The sequence below is a fragment of the Symphalangus syndactylus genome, chromosome 20 (assembly GCF_028878055.3).
Source record: "Symphalangus syndactylus isolate Jambi chromosome 20, NHGRI_mSymSyn1-v2.1_pri, whole genome shotgun sequence".
NCBI lineage: Eukaryota > Metazoa > Chordata > Mammalia > Primates > Hylobatidae > Symphalangus > Symphalangus syndactylus.
The window spans coordinates 51,888,193-51,905,110 of record NC_072442.2 but is presented as its reverse complement, the minus strand read 5'-3'; the positions used below and the strand labels follow the sequence as shown (position 1 = coordinate 51,905,110).

Below are 16,918 nucleotides of genomic sequence, written 5' to 3'. Positions count from 1 at the left end.
CTTCACATAAATATCTAGAAAGACAATTTCTGTGTTAAAGAACATACTCATTTTTAAGATTCCTGATACACACTGCTAAATTGTCCTCCCCAAAGGCAGTATTCATCTGCACTCCCAATAATGGTGTAGTAGGATTCTCATTTGGACCACCTTTTCATTTTAAAAAACTTCCAATATTGTAAGCAAAGAAATAGCATTTCACGCTGGGCACAGTGGCTCATGCCTGTAATCCCAGCACTTTGGGAGGCCGAGGTGGGCGGATCAACTGAGGTCGGGAGTTCAAGACCAGCCTGACCAACACGGAGAAACCCCGTCTCTACCAAAAATACAAAATTAGCCAGGTGTGGTGGCACATGCCTGTAATCCCAGCTACTCAGGAGGCTGAAGCTGGAGAGTCGCTTGAACACAGCAGGCAGAGGTTGCAGTGAGCCAAGATCGCACTACTGCACTCCCGCCTGGGCAATAGAGTGAGACTCCGTCAAAAAAAATAAAAGAAAAGAAATAGCATTTCATTCTTTCATTTGCATATCTTTGGTGACCAATGGGATTGAGCAATTTTACATTTAGTTTATAAAACAATTTCAATATTTCTGGCTATTTATAACCATCTACAATGATTGAAACCAACCACTTTAACTTATGTAGTAGTTCACCACATTGAGCTCCAGGATCTACAGTCAGAGGTGGTTGTCTGAGCCTGTGCTGCAGAGAAGATGTTCAATGCTCTGGGAAGGCAGGGTTGCCACATTAAATTCCTTGGCAACACATGGGGGGGGTGCGACAAACGCAGGCACTAAGATGTCCATGACTTCAAGGGTAGCCACTTTCCAGCTGGGATGGAACAAAGGTCAGGCAGCCATCACCTTTTGGGGGCTTTGAACCCTCACGCAGAAGCCCCATTTCCACTAGAAATAATAAACCTATGATGCAATATTGGTTCAACTCTCCAATCTCATCACGCCCACTCTGTGCCAGCCAACCATCACCCTGGCCACAGAGCCTTCTTCTGTCCCCCTAACATGGCAAGCTCCTTCCTGCCCCAGGCCCTTGGCTCTAACTGCTCCCTGTACCTGGGATCCTTCCACCCCATCTCCACAGGGCTGGCTCTTCCTCTCATTCTGGTGCAGGTGTACACGTCACCTCCTCAGCAGGCCTTCCCAACCTGGAGCACCCCAGGCACTCCTGTTCATCCTGTGCAATTCTCTGCACAGCCCTTGGGCCTGTTCCCCTTCCCCTTCTCTTTCTTTATTGTCTGTCCCACTGCCTTTGACCCACCTTTTTCCTGGGGGTCTAGGCCTGGTTGCTGAGCACAGCATCCAGCAAGTATTTAGAATATATTTACTGAGTGCACACATGTGTGCACAGAGTTAGCCTGAAGACTGCCCCTCCTCCATCAATCCCTTGGACTGAAACTTGTTTGGTCATTCCACAGTCATGACTCACCTAATGGACTGTCTCAGGTTGGGGCTGAAGTATCCCCATGATGTACCCCCCAACCCTGAAGCTGCCCTGAACTGAAAGTTCTGGATGCAGCACTGCCCCCGTCAATAGTGTCAACAGCAGCGCCCAGTCTCCAACACCTGCTCTTCCTGCAGCCTCGGCAAGGCTCCATTCATCCTCTGACTCTACTCCTCTGGGCCCAGTGCTTGCAAAATAAAATCATAAGCCCCTCAAATGTTGATTCAGCCTGGATTACAATGAAAAGATAAAACGTGAATCACAATGATGTGCAAGGAGTGCTTGGAGAAGAAACATTCCTGCTGACATTGAAATTCTCTTACTAAATTGTCTTTTCTCAATGATCTCACGTCAGTGACCTCACTGAAGGCACATAAAGGATGAGGCAGTTAGAAGATATTATACTCCAGCGACTATAAACGTACTGGGAGGAGAAGCATGATCAGAAGAGGGCAAAGGTCTTACTTGAGTTTAAACATGTGGTGCTTCGCTTACTCATCAGAAATCACAGTCATTCTGTTCAAAATGTCCTGAGAAGGAGAAAGTAGCTCCCTGAGCTACTCAACCATCTGCTATAGTTTTTGGTTTAGTTTCTCATAAATGAAGTCCTTAACTATGAAGTATACTACGGTAGCAAGGCTTGCAAACAGGCTCGTTATAGAAAATAACATCTGCTTATTATCATACAGGATATAGGAAAATGGATTTCTGTTAAGAGGTAAATGAACTCACGAGTCGTGAGGTGAATGACCCACTCCACGGGCAGGGTAGGGCTTTCTCTGTCAGGAGGCTTCAGAATCTTTAGGTCTGGCCTTGTAAGATGCTTGACATAAGGGGTGCCTCTAGTGAATCCAGATCCAACTATGGAATCTTCGTTCTTCCTTGGTGCCTGTGGGCTGACTGGGACAGGCCAGCACTAAAGCATTAAAGTGCTGAGGTTGACAACTGCAAGTGTGGTGCCACCGGGTCCTTTGTCCTCTCTCTCCTTGTCCTGATAGGCAGGAGATGGTCAGTTTGCTTTGCCCTCTGCTGAAGGACCTTGGCCTGTAAGTCACCTGATGAAAGTGTGAAATTCAGCCCTAGGTCTCTTCTCAGTCCTCTGTCACTTCCCAAGAAGCATGACAAGGCACAGCTACCACACACCTCCATGGCTCGCACCTTGGCTGCGTTCCTAGGGCTCTGCCATGTCCTAGACTTTGCGGCTGACGATGGTGATGTGGTTGAGGTCATAGGGCAATTTTAAAAGGGTGAAGTCTGCCAACACTGGAGTGAACTTGGAATCAGATTCCTTCCCAGAGCCTCCAGGTAAGAGCCCAGCCAACACCTGGACACATGGAGCAGAGAACCTACCTGGGCTCATAGGGGCTTCTGATGTACAAAACTGTGAGCTGCTAAATGGGCATTGTTTAAATGACTATCTTTGCAGCATTTTGCAGCAACAGAAACCTGATAGAGTGGAATTACTGGGACCAAGAAATAACAGAGAATTCCACAGTTCCTTAGGATCAGATTATTTTCCTGGCCTAGATGGTGAAAGAGTGGTGGTCTCTTCTTCAGGCCATCAATGTCTCCATCGTCATGTCCACTGTGTTTCTCATCTTTTACAGCATGCAGACGGCTGGCAACTGGAGACACAGAACTGGAAAGAGTTCTCTCAGGCTTAGGCATGAGTTTTAGATCAGAGGTTCTCAACGCTGTCTGCATGTTAGAATCACCTGAGTAGCTGTCCTAGGCAATTCTGTGGCTACAATGAAGTACCATGGGTGGGGTGGCTTATAAACAACACAAAGTTCTTGTTCACAGTTCTGGAGGCTGGACAGTCCAGGGTCAAGGCAGGTTTCGTGTCTGGTGAGGGCTCATTTCCTGGTTCATAGGTCACACCTTCCCATGTGTCCTCGCACGGTGAGAGAGGCAAAGCAGCTCTGAGGTTTCTTGGATAAGGGCTCTCACCCCAGGAGGGGACTGAGTCACCTCCCTAAGGCCCCACTGCCTAACATGGTCACATTGGTGATTAGGTTTCAACATACCAATCTGGGGTTGGGATAAGAGGAACACAAACACTCAGACCACAGCAGCAGCTTTTTAGAAACCCTGGTTCCTGGGGCTCTCCACATTAGAATTTGATTCTTTAGATCCAGGGTTAGGCCCAGACACAGGTATTTTTAAAAGCTCTCTAGGTGGTTCCAATCCATAGTCCACATTGCGAACCCTGCCTGAGGGGCTGAATTATAAGATGCCCCTATGACTTCTACTCCCTGGTGTCAACCTGATGTTATTCCCAAGATTACCTATGGCAAAGGGATTTTACACATGTGATTAGCTGATTAATGAACTGATCCTAAGGTAGGGAGAAGGATCGGGTGGGCCTGACCTAATCACATTGGATGTTTAAAGGCAGAGAGTTCTCTCCAGCTGGTGGAAGAGGAAGTCTGAGATTGGAGGCACGACCATGAGGGCACTGCCATGCAGGATCAGCCTCGATCTAGGAGCTGAGCGTGACTCCTGGCCAACAGCCAGAGGGAAAATGGGGACCTAGGTCTTACCACCATAAAGAGCTCATCAATCCCTGGATAAGCATGGATGCAGGCTCTCCCCAGAGTCTCAGGGTGAGGGCGCTGCTCAGCTGACGCCCTGACTTCAGCCTCAGGGGACCCTCAGTGGACAGCCCAGCCTCACAAGCCAAACTTCTGACCTGCTGGGAGCTAACGAACATGTAATGTTTACGTCGCCAAGTCTGTGATAATTTGTTACCCAGTGAAAGAAAACTAATGCAATGACTTAGATGAAAGCAATAAAAGTACTTGGCCATTTCTAGCCAAACTGTTTTCAAAGTTATGTTTTCCACAAGAGTGAACTTTGCTGTCACTTTACATCTTTTCTTTTCTGCTACAATACTGCTCTAATATTCTAAACTGACACGTGAAACCAGAGGACTTTAAAATTCTTAAACTTGGCCCATTGTAACTTCCTAAGGATTATGGATTCCAGCTTTGGAGATGCAGGTGAGATGTATGGACTCCCCATCCCTGCCCTTGCCTGATTCACCAGTATTGGCCAAGGGCCCAGGGAGCACAGCTAAGGTGCCACCCATGAAGGGGCGAGGCAGCTGTACCTCTTGATGCTTCTTGGGAAGTGACAGAGGACTTAGAAGAGACTTAGAGCTGAATTCTACACATTCATCAGAGTGTCTTTTTACCCCAAGATCCCCCAGCTGAGGGAAAGCAGAAGGCAAAGCAAACTGAGAATCCCTTGGCCTAGCTGATGTATGAGGGCATCAGGCCAGGGACAGAGGACAAAGGACCTGGTGGCACCACACTTGCAGCTGTCAATCTCCAAACTGCAGAGCGCCCCATGTGACAATTTCTGGCCATGGCAAGGACCTCAGCACTAATGCTTTAGTGCTAGAAAGTCCCTGTTTCCTGCTGGCTGTCAGCCAGGGGCCCTTCTCGGCTCCTTCTCACGTGCTCCTCCCTCTTCAAGCCACTAAGAACACAAAGAGTCCTTTTCACACTTTGAATTTCTCCGATTTCTGCCACAAGCCAGAGACATAGCTTGGCTTCTAAGGGGCTCTGTGATTAGGTGGGGCACATCCAGACCATCTCCCTGTGTCATATAAAGGGATGGACATTATACTAGGGAGAGTCATGGGGGTTATCCTTAGAATTCTGCCTGTCACATTCACCCTTTTGGCTTTCTGTCCTTTCAGAATTCTTACTGGTAATTACATTCGAGATAGAGATTTTCCCATCATAACACAAAACTAGGAGCTCAAAGCAGACTTTTAGACGAAAGAAAAGGAGGTGTAGGGGTTCCCTGGGTCAGGGCTGCCTTTATCTTGGAAAACAGCTAACAGGCATCAGGAGCATGAAATGTGAAGACTGAGAGTAATTTGCAGGGCCTTCCTAGGAGTGACTTATTCCAAAAAGATCCCAGGGTGCCTGAGTTGAGCAGAATGTGTGGAAGGGTCTCCTAGGAGCATCATTTTGAGCTCAGTGAGGGCCTCACTTCATAGTGAGGGCAGACTCACATCCTTTCACTGGGTCTCAATCCTGGGCCACTCGAGATGTCAGGCAGCTGGCTCGGGGCTCGGCAGGTGGGTCTGGCTGTGACGCTTACTTCCCAGTGCTGCTGACCTGGGACGGCCACCATTGTGTCACTTCAGCTCCAATCGCACAGTCACGGCAGTGAGGACCTCCTTACTCTGACCCTCCACACCTAGTCCTTGGTGGAAAATAAACCTTCATGCAGACACCAAAGCCCTTCAGGGGAGGGGAGCAAGTGCTCGAATGTCACCTCCCTGACCACTGTGTATAAACTGTACCATTCACCCAACATTCCCAATCCTCCTTTCCTGCTTTATTTCTCTCCACAGCAATACAACCTTCAAATACGGTACACGTTACTTTTTAATTTTAATTAACTGCCAGTACCCCTGAGAATTTAAGTTCCATGACAGCAGGAACTTTTGCCTGTTTCATTCACTGTGTAATCCCCAGCAACTGCAATTACCTGGAGCTGAAGAGGTCTCTCAATAAAAATTCATTGTTGAAACAATATATAATTCAATTCATTATTGAATAATATATTAATAAAGACCAACAGAAACAGATTACAGAAGCCAGAAATAAAGCTGCATACCTATGATCATCTGATCTTCAACAAAAACAAGCAACAGGAAAGGGCTTCCTATTCAGTAAATGATGCTGAGATACCTGGCTAGCCATATGCACAAGAATGCAACTATACACCTACCTTTCACCACATACAAAAATTAACTGGAGATGGATTAAAGATTTAAATGTAAGACCTCAAACTATCAAAAATACTAAAAGAAAACCTAGGAAATGCCCTTCTTGACATTGGCCTTGGCAAAGAAATTTTGGCTAAGTCCCCAAAAGCAACTGCAGCAAGACCAAAAATTGACAAGTGGGACCTAATTAAGAGCTTCTGGACAGCAAAAGAAACTATCAACAGAGTAAACAGACAACTTATAGAATGGGAGAAAATATTCACAAACTATGCATCTAATATCCAGAGTCTATAAGGAACTTAAACAGATCAACAAACAAAAAACAAATAACCCCATTAAAAAATGGGCAAAGGACATGAACAGACACTTCTCAAAAGAAGACACACGAGTAGCCAACAAACATGAAAAAATGCTGATCATCACTCATCATCAGAGAAATGCAAATCAAAACTGCAATGAGATGGCCTTCTCATCAGTCAGAATGGCCACTAAGAGTTGAAAAATAAAAATAAATAAATAAATAAAAGTTGAAAAATAACAGACGCTGGTGAGGCTATAGAGAAAAGGGAACACTTATACACTGTTGGTGGGAATGTAAATTAGTTCAGCCAGTGTGGAAAGCAGTTTGGAGATTTCTCAAAGATCTTCAAACAGAGCTACCATTAAACCCAGCAATCTCATTACTGGGTATGTACCCAAAGGAAAACAAATCATTGTACCAAAAAGACACATGTACTCGTATGCTCATTCCAACATGAGTCACAATAGCAAAGACATGGAATGAACCTAAATATCCATCATTGATAAACTAGATAAAGAAAATATGGTACATATATACCATGGAATACTACACAGCCATAAAAAGAAGGAAACCATGTCTTTTGCAGCAAGATGGATGCAGCTGGAAGCCATTATCTTAAACAAACTAATGCAAGAAGAGAAAACCAAATACCTCATGTCCTCAGTTATAAATGAGGGTAAACATCAAGTATATGGAGACAAAAAGATGGGAACAACAGACAGTGGGAACTCCGAAAGAGGTGAGGGAGGGTGGGGAGAAAGGCCTGAAAAGCTAACCACTGGGTACTATTCTCATTACTTGAGTGACAGGATCAATTGTACCCCAAACCTCAGCATCACACAATATACCAATGTAACAAACCTGCACCCCTGAATCTAAAATAAAAGGTACATGGCTACTGGTTTTCAAAAAGACTATGAACCATCTGACTTTCACGCGTTCTTTTTGCCTTCCTAATTCTGAGAGAACAAGCCTATGAGCCATCTTACACAAACAGGTCTAGACAGAATATTTTGTGAAGAGTAAATGAAGCAGACACGTATTTATATTTCTAATCTTACAGAGATTTAATAACGAATGGAAAGTACTCCAGGCAAAATGAGTTTCAGGTTTCATTAAATGTAAAATGTTATGAAAACTAATATAAGACATTCAGAAAAACAAACAAAAAAAGCACTCCAGCAGGAAATACTATTCTTAGGATCATGACTGGAAACATCTTATTTTCTGTCTCTTCACTGCAATCTCATTACAACAAGGTTACATCAAAAATGTGAATTGCCTTTTCATATCCACTCTGGCAGCTGCCTCAGTCCATTTCTGTCAGGTGGGGGACAGCACAGGTAGCATCAGTGACGTCATTCTTTTTTTTTTTTTTTCCTTTTTCTTGAGACGGAGTCTCACTCTGTTGCCCAGGCTGGAGTGCAGTGGCACGATCTCGGCTCACTGCAACCTCCACCACCTGGGTTCAAGCAATTCTCCTGCCTCAGCCTCCCAAGTACCTGAGATTACAGGCCTGTGCCACCAAGTCTGGCTGATTTTTGTGTGTGTGTGTTTATGTGTATATATATATAATATATATACATATATATTATATATATATATTTTTTAATAGCAATAGGATTTCGTCATGTTGGCCAGGCTGGTCTTGAACTCCTGACCTCAGGTGATCCACCTGCCTCGGCCTCCCAAAATGCTGGGATTATAGGTGTGAGCCACTGCACCTGGCCAGTGGTGTCATTCTTGAATGATTGCTCCTTTTAACTGTTTTCTTCAATTTCTCATTACCATTCCTATCTCCTTTATGCTAAATCTCCTGCTGGCAGCTGCCTCCCTCTGGCTTCTTATTCTTTCCCATGTCCTTGGCAGTGTGGCTGATGGGCTAGGGAGGCTGTAATCAAGGGATCTTCCTTCATGGCATGGTCCAGTCTGGGAACAAGGCAGAGGCAGAGTGGACAGAGTAGCAGGAAGAACAAACAGGAACAAACAGGGGTCTAAGGCACGTTTATACTTTGGGAGCCTCTATTACTGGTCAGTAACATGATAGACCCCTCCCTCCCTCCCTTTTTTGAGATAGTGTCTCCCTCTGTCACTGTCACCCAGGCTGGAGTGCAGTGGAGCTATCACAGCTCATGGCAGCCTTAAACTCCTGGGCTCAAGTAATCCTCCTGCCTCAGACTCCCAAAGTGCTGAGGTTTTTTTTTTGTTTTTTTGTTTTTTTTTTCTGAGATGATGTTTCACTCAGTTGCCCAGACTGGAGTGCAGGGGTGTGATATCAGCTCACTGCAACCTCTGCCTCCTGGGTTTAAGCGATTCTCCTGCCTCAGCCTCCTGAGTAGCTGGGATTACAGGTGCATGCCACCACGCCCAACTAATTTTTCGTATTTTTAGTAGAGACGTGGTTTCACCATGTTAGCCAGGCTGGTCTCGAACTCCTGACCTCAGGTGATCCTCCTGTCTCGGCCTCCCAAAGTGCTGGGATTACAGGCGTGAGCCACCACGCCTGGCCTCTTTTTTTTTTTTTTTTTTTTTTTTAAACATAAAGTGAAAAGAAGCTAATGGCAAAGATACAAGATACATACACTCTGGGTAGATTCTGGTTTTAAGACATCTGACTGCTGATATGACAGAGACTCCCAGTTCTGCTAATTTACTATCTGGGCTGCATCTTGGCTGAGACTGGGTTTTTCCTTCCACCTTCTTTCTCTCCCCACCTCCCGAAAAAGCTTGAGGCTGGGAAGGGAGTGTTGTGGTGCCAGAATCGTCAGAAAGTTTGGCAAAATATTGTAAGAATGCAGTAGGAATTGGTGATTTTAAAGAGAAACCAGTTTCTATTCAGTGGGAAAGATATTACAGGAAAAAGTGAGACAATATGTTTATGATCCATGAATAAACAATTTTTTTTTTTTTTTTTTGAGATGGAGTCTCACTCTGTTGCCCAGGCTGGAGTGCAGTGGCATGATCTCGGCTCCCTGCAAGCTCCGCCTCCCGGGTTCACGCCATTTTCCTGCCTCAGCCTCGTGAGTAGCTGGGACTACAGGCGCCCGCCACCATGCCCAGCTAATTTTTTGTATTTTTAGTGGAGATGGGGTTTCACCGTGTTAGCCAGGATGGTCTCAATCTCCTGACCTCGTGATCCGCCCACCTCGGCCTCCCAAAGTGCTGAGATTACAGGCGTAAGCCACCATGCCCGGCCATAAATAAACAATTTCTTATACAGAATACAAAAAGCACTAACCATTAGACGAAAGACTGATACATTAGACTTAATTAAAATTAAGAACTTTGTTCATCAAAAGAAAAAAATTTAAGGCACACTGGGAGAAGGTATTTGCCATATATGTATTTGACAAAGGACTTACATGGAGAATACATAAAGAACTCTTAAAAGCAATAAGGAAGAGAATGACATCTGATTCTTAAAATGGACAAAAGTTCATATCCTGTTTACAGAGCCAATACTCACCCTCCCCACCGCCAAACAAACAAAGTGGGCAAAAAACCTGAGCAGGTGCATCCCAGAAGGGACTATCCACATGGCCAATTTGCATATGAAAAGGTGCTCAATCTCCACTGCCAAAAGAAAAATGCAAATCAAAACTACAATGAGACACTACTACACATTACCCACATGACCTCCAGTAAAAAGACTGATGCTACCAAGTGTTGATGAAAATGCACAGAAATTGACCTCTCATAAATTGCTGAGAAGACATAAATTATACAAATATTTCAGGCATCTGTTTGGTATTATCCTAGAATGTATGCATACCCTAAGACCCAGAAATTCCATTCCAAAGTATGTAACCAACAGGAACAAGCACATATGTGTTTCAAGAGACATCGACAAGAACATAACGGCGCTATTCACCTTAGCCCCAAACTGGACTTGACTCAACTATCTATCAGTAATAGAATGGATAACTAAATAATGCTATAATCCTACAATGGGTTACTAAATGGTGAAGAAAATGAACAAATTACAGTATAGGTGACAACATGAATAAATCTCACTGATTCAATACTGTGTAAAAAAAAAAGCCCCCCTCCATCTCTGTATAGGGGAGCCTCCATTTTCTGCCTTCTCCCATCTTTCTTGCCTATTAAACTCTCCGGTCCCTAAAACCAAAAAAATAAAAAAGATAGATGCAAAATTACATAGTTTTTAAAATTCCATTTGTAATAAAATTCAAATGCAAGCAATACTAACATAATATTTGGGGCTGTATACTTTCGTGAAAATCCATAAGGAGAATAATTGAGGACAATGGTTATCTTAGGGAGTAGTAAGGGGTTATGATGGGAAAGTTATAGGAAAGGTCTGTGGGAGCTGGGTTATCTTAGGGAGTAGTGAGGGGTTATGATGGGAAAGTTGTAGGAAGGTCTGTGGGAGCTGGCGATGCTCTTCTTCTGGATGCGAGTGGAGACTGTACGACTTTTCACTTCCTCATAGTTCAAGAGACTATCATTTGAGGCCAGGAGTGGTGGCTCATGCCTGTAATCCCAGGACTTTGGGAGGCTGAGGTTGGCGGATCACCTGAGGTCAGGAGTTTGAGACCAGCCTGGCCAACGTGGTGAAACCCCATCTCTACTAATAATACAAAAATTAGCCAGGTGTGGTGGCTCACGCCTGTAATCCCAGCTACTCCAGAGGTCGAGGCAGGAGAATTGCTTGAACCTGAGAGGCAGAGGTTGCAGTGAGCCGAGATCACGCCACTGCACACCAGCCTAGGCAACAGAGTGAGATTCCATCTCTTAAACAACAACAACGAAAAACTATCATTTACATTTTGTGCATTTTTATCTTTGTGTATAGTGTTTCACATGCACAAAAAACTTAAACTTATACCAGGTATTAATTCCTTTTCTGAACAGAAAACAGATACTGTCCTAGTAAACAAAAGCTCTTTAAACTAAATGCAAACAACTCTGAAAGCAATAGAAAGAAAATATTTGGAGAAGTTTTGGAGGCTCATTTATGTAGGGCCTTTATATGAATTAGGCAAAGCACTCTTCTTTGGGAGTGTAATTTAGCAAAAGCTGTCTCCTTGGGTGGAGGCCCCACTACAGCATTCTTTCATGCATTCCCACTGATCACAAAACCCACACCACTACCTCACTGACGCCATACCCACTAACAGTCACGCAAAGAAAACAGCCATTCTATATTGTTCTTCAGTGCTCTCATAATGTTTAACCTTGCCTTTTACTTAAAGGATTACAGGAACTGGCCTTAGGAGATCCAAAATATCCAACCAAGGTTGCAAGTATCCCACCTCAGGAAGGAATGCTAAACAACTGATTCATATAGCCTTGCTGCCACTAACCAGAGCACCAGGTGGCCCATTACTCAAGACAACCATTGCCAGCAGATAAGCTGACTCACGTCCCCTCCACTCACATTCTCTACCCTGCCCAGCCCACATTCCCTACCTTGACATCAATTTCCGCACAATTGCCTAATAAAAGAAATCCCTATCAGCTCATTTCAGGGAGTCAGTCAGAGAATCCTCCCTCTCCTGTGCTTCCTCCCTTGTGCCTGGGCATATGCTCCAATAAAGCCTTGCTAGGTAAACTCTTTTGGCCTGGTGAGAATTTCTATTGCCTCAAGAGCCTAAGAACCCGTGGTCGGTAACACTTTGAGCAAAGGAAAAGGTCCCCCTTCCCTAGGGAGATGCAGCTCTGCATGCACCCATATGTTTGCTGGGTGGAGTGCAAACTGGCTTCCCGTTGCATATGCCTCTCTGTCTAGGAGAATAGAAAGATGATAATTACATGCATATTGGCCCACCAAGCACAGGCACACATGGAACATGTACTGGCACAGGACTACTACTACCCAGGGCTGGTGGAAGCTGGCTGACGTTGTCCCTTACCACATAACCTTCTGTCTTCTTCTGGTACCATTTCACTACAGCGTTGCACTTGAAACCGCCATATTCCTGGGCCAAGGCCACCAGAGGGTTTCTTCTTTCCACACTGGTTAGAGAGAAGAGCACATGTTAAGGAGAAGATGCAAATGTTCTGAATCCTCAAATTCACAAGAAATAAATGCCTACTTTAGAAAAGCAAATGTCTAGTTTATTCAGCCAGAATCTGAAGAAACAACCACATTAGTTACATTAATAACATATTTGATGTCTCACAGTGTGAAATAAACATGAAATTGTGCCTCCTGACTGTCATGAGTCTGGGGAGAGTTTTGCTACATTTTGTTTTAAAATCCATCTGTTGCTCATCCATCTAGTCTTTTATTTGTGTAAATATAATTCAGGCTAGAACCTTTAATTCAATCTCATTTGAATTAAGGATATCTATACAAAAGCATTCTACAGGTTTCAAGACTATATCAGTATCTAAATAACATTTAAAAGGTAGAGACTGGCACAGCACAGTGGCTCATGTCTGTAATCCCAGCACTTTGGAAAGCTGAGGCAGGAGGATTACCTGAGCCCAGGAGCTTGAAACCAGCCTGGGAAACATAGTGAGACCTCGACTCTGAAATAAATAAATAAATAAATAAATAAATAAATAAATAAATAAATAAGCTGGGCATGGTGGCACATACCTGTAGACCCAGCTATTCAGCAGGCTGAGGTGGGAGGACTGCTTGAGGCGAGGAGTTCAAGGATGTAGTGAATTATGATTATACCACTGCACTCCAGCCTGGGCAACAGAGCGAGACCCCCATCTCTAAAAAATAATAAAAAAAAATTTCAAGGTATATTGGAAGGTCATATTAAAAATACCAGATATCCTGCCATTGCTTTATCTCAATGAGATAAATGTAAAATTGAAATAAATTGATTTTACTAATTTAACTTTTCACCATGAAAGATAAAACATCAATAGCATATTAATATACACATAGCCTTCCTGTATGCATTTCTGGTATAATGAAAAGGAGAATTTTAGAATAGCACTAATTCTGGTTTTTAAAACCTCTTTTGATTATTTAAATCTCATGCATATAAACAGGACAATATATAATATCTGAGGCTTTAAATTAAACCTCTGAAATATATGACTTCATCTATTTGGGTGCAAATATAGGCTACATCCAAAAGTATAACAATAAGACCTAGCTTATTCATTCAGACTTTCATAAATCCTTTGACAGTACCCTTATTAGTAATTATAATATTTATTAAAAAGCTACTACTAGCTACTTGGGAGGCTGAGGCAGGAGAATTACTTGAACCCGAGGCAGAGGTTGCAGTGAGACTGTCTCCCAAAAAAAAAAAAAAAAAAAAAAGCTATTACTCCAAAAGTAGCCAATTTTGTATATTGATAAACAATACATTCATATTGTATATGAATGAGCATACTCATTCATAAGTTTTACTGAGTGAAATGTTATGTGTGTTGCACAGTGCAAGGGGCTGGGAGAGATACCAAATGTAAGCTGAACATTTACTGTCCACTAAATTACAGCATAAATGGAGATAAAGGCACATATTGTGCAGAAGTTATCCACACCACAAAGCAGTACAGAAATTAAACACTGGAAACAGTGTAAGACACCGAAGTCAGAAAAGGGAGATGTTGGCCAGGCATGGTGGCTCACACCTGTAATCCCAGCGTTTTGGGAGGCTGAGGTGGGCAGATCAGGAGTTTGAGACCAGCCTAGCCAAAATGGTGAAATCCCATCTCTACTAAATAAATACAAAAATTAGCTGGGTGTCATGGTGCATGCCTTTATAATCCCAGCTACTTGGGAGGCTGAGGCATGAGAATCACTTGAACCCGGGAGGCAGAGGTTGCAGTGAGCCCAGATCATGCCACTGTACTCCAGCCTTGGTGACAGAGTGAGGATCTGTCTCAAAAAAAAAAAAAAAGAAAAGAAAAAGAAAAAAAAAGGGAGAAGGGAGAAGGGAGATGTCAACGCTGCCAGGTGTTAGCTATAACTTCATGAAAGTTTTGACCTTTAAATAAAGAGAACAGTATTTAGCATGTGAAAGGACAAAAGGAAGACAATTCAAGTTAGAACCTTATACACAAAGACTTACACTCAAATATGCTTGTGCAATATTGCTAAGGCACGGACTAAAACAGGTTCAGGTGGAGGGAGACGCCGGGCCATTCTGGCAGGTAGGCAGGGGTGGTGCTAAGTAGTGGAGCATCTAGAAGATCAGGATGAGGAGTGAGGATGACAGAGTCATGGGAAATTTCTGCAAAGTCTGCAGCAGTATGTGCTCAGTGCTTCAGAAGATTAACCAACACGAAAAAGGAGGAAGACATGAGAGAGGAAACAGTTGAAAGAGGTTTGCTGTAACCTGCATGACCAGGGGCACTGAAAAGGGAGGAGGTGACAGAGGTGTGGCAGCAAAGACCAGCTCTTAGTGACCACCCTGCTGGCCTTGCAGTCCTCTCCCTCTGCCAAGCCCTCCTTCACATCCCTGCAAAAGTCCTCCTTAAACACTGATTTCAAAATGCCTCTCTAATCCTTATATGCCACTGTTTTCTGATGACTCCTCCTTAAAATATGGGTCCAATCTCACTGTACCATAACTCACAAACAGGAACAAAATCCCACAAACTTAGTGGCTCCTGAGTGCTTTACCAAAATAAAGCACAAACCTCTTCCTTAGCAATGAAGATTTGCAACATGGCTCCAACCTGCCTTCCAGCTGGAAATGTCCTAGTCACCTATCCATCCACCCAACAAATACTGACAGAGAGCCTACCATACATATATATGGCAGAGTCCCTGGCCTTAGCAAGCCCACAGTCTAGTCCAGACACACACTACCACCCACATTCCCTGAACTTCTACTTCTCTCTAGACTTCTTATGACAACTAACAACTCTCAAGTACTTTGTCTATTCAGTATTGTTTTTTTACAGCTCTTAATTTCATCTTGCACACTACTTACTGTCCAGCATCCTCCTTTTAAACTCACTGAAGACGGGCACTGCATCTTAATTATTTTCATGCAGCAAATATTTGTCGAAGTCAATTGGCCAGGAGAACAAAACAGAAGGAACAATCAAAGCTGATCAGCCCTATGTTTTTCTGATTTCTTACTGTTAGAGACATGATACCTGAAACTGCTTCGTGGTTCCCTCTTTCTTGGGGCCACTTCCACTTTCCCTCTGGTGGAGGTGCTCAGCAGTCTCACGTCCCCAAAGTCCAGAGAGGGGGGGTCTGCTGAGTGACTCCAGCAAGGAACTCTTGCAGAGGTGGGGGTCTGGCTTCAGTTCCTAGGTCCTTCCCTTTCGAAGATCTGTGGGAACGACCACATAATCACCTATTCCTGAAGAAGAGGCTCTTGATTGCCATCAAACATCATACTCTAGTACAATACAGTTCTCATTTTATCCTCAAGTATAAACATATATATGTTCTGATGTAATGAAAATGCAATAGGGACGTGGATTCTCCAGGCAGGACCACTACATACTTTATAGGATGTATATCCGAATCAACTCTTGTTCAAAAATTATTGTGAATTTCAAGACGATGTCATCAGAGCATTAAACCAAGCATGCACCTTTCTAAGGACCTTATGAAATTGCCCTTACCTGGAGAAAGACATTACCTGCCCCCAGGTAATGTTTTGTTTTAATTGACAGACATCTGAGAGAGAGACAGAGAGAGAGTGGCAGGAAAACGCCTCATGTGATGATCAGGTCACAGGCAGCGGCAGGCAAGAAGCTGGGAACCAAGAAGAACTATTTTACATGAGAAAGGCCATTCCGGCCACAGGGCCTGGTTCAGTAAAAAAGTAGAAATCATTCTGTAGCAGATAGAGCTGCAGATAAAACCCCTCAGACACCGAATTAAAGAAGGTAGGAGTTTATTCGTCCGGGAGCATCGGCAAGACTCCTGTCTCAAGAGCCGAGCTCCCCGAATAAGCAATTCCTGTCCCTTTTAAGGGCTCATAACTCTAAGGGGGTCCTCGTGAGAGGGTCGTGATCGATTGAGCAAGCAGGGTACCCTGACTGGGGGTTGCATACACCAGTAATTAGAACGGAACAGAACAGGACAGGGATCTTCACAGTGCTTTTCTTATGCAAATAATTGATTAGGTCAGGGGTCGATCTTTAACTACTAGGCCCAGGGTGTGATGCCGGGCTGTCTGCTTGTGGATTTCATTTCTGCCTTTTAGTTTTTACTTTTTCTTTGGAGGCAGAAATTGGGCATAAGACAATATGAGGGGTGGTCTCCTCCCTTAATTCTTTCAAGGCTCATTCTGCTGTCATATTAGTCAGAATCAAAACAGATAATGAAATAGACTGAATCCTCTAGATGGTATTTCTTTTTCTTTTTTAGATAAGGGGTTTCGCTATGTTGCCCAGGCTGGATTTGGACTTAACCTCCTGGGCTCAAGTGATCCTCCCACCTCAGCCTCCTGAGTAGCTAGGACTAAAGGAGCATGCCCTGATACCTGGCCAGATGATATTTC

At 43.8% G+C, this 16,918-nt stretch overlaps 1 pseudogene; it reads right to left on the bottom strand.

Annotated features, from left to right (window-relative positions):
• The window catches only part of LOC129470747 (cytospin-B-like), a 121,752-nt pseudogene that overhangs the window by 62,470 nt on the left and 42,364 nt on the right, over window positions 1-16,918 (bottom strand).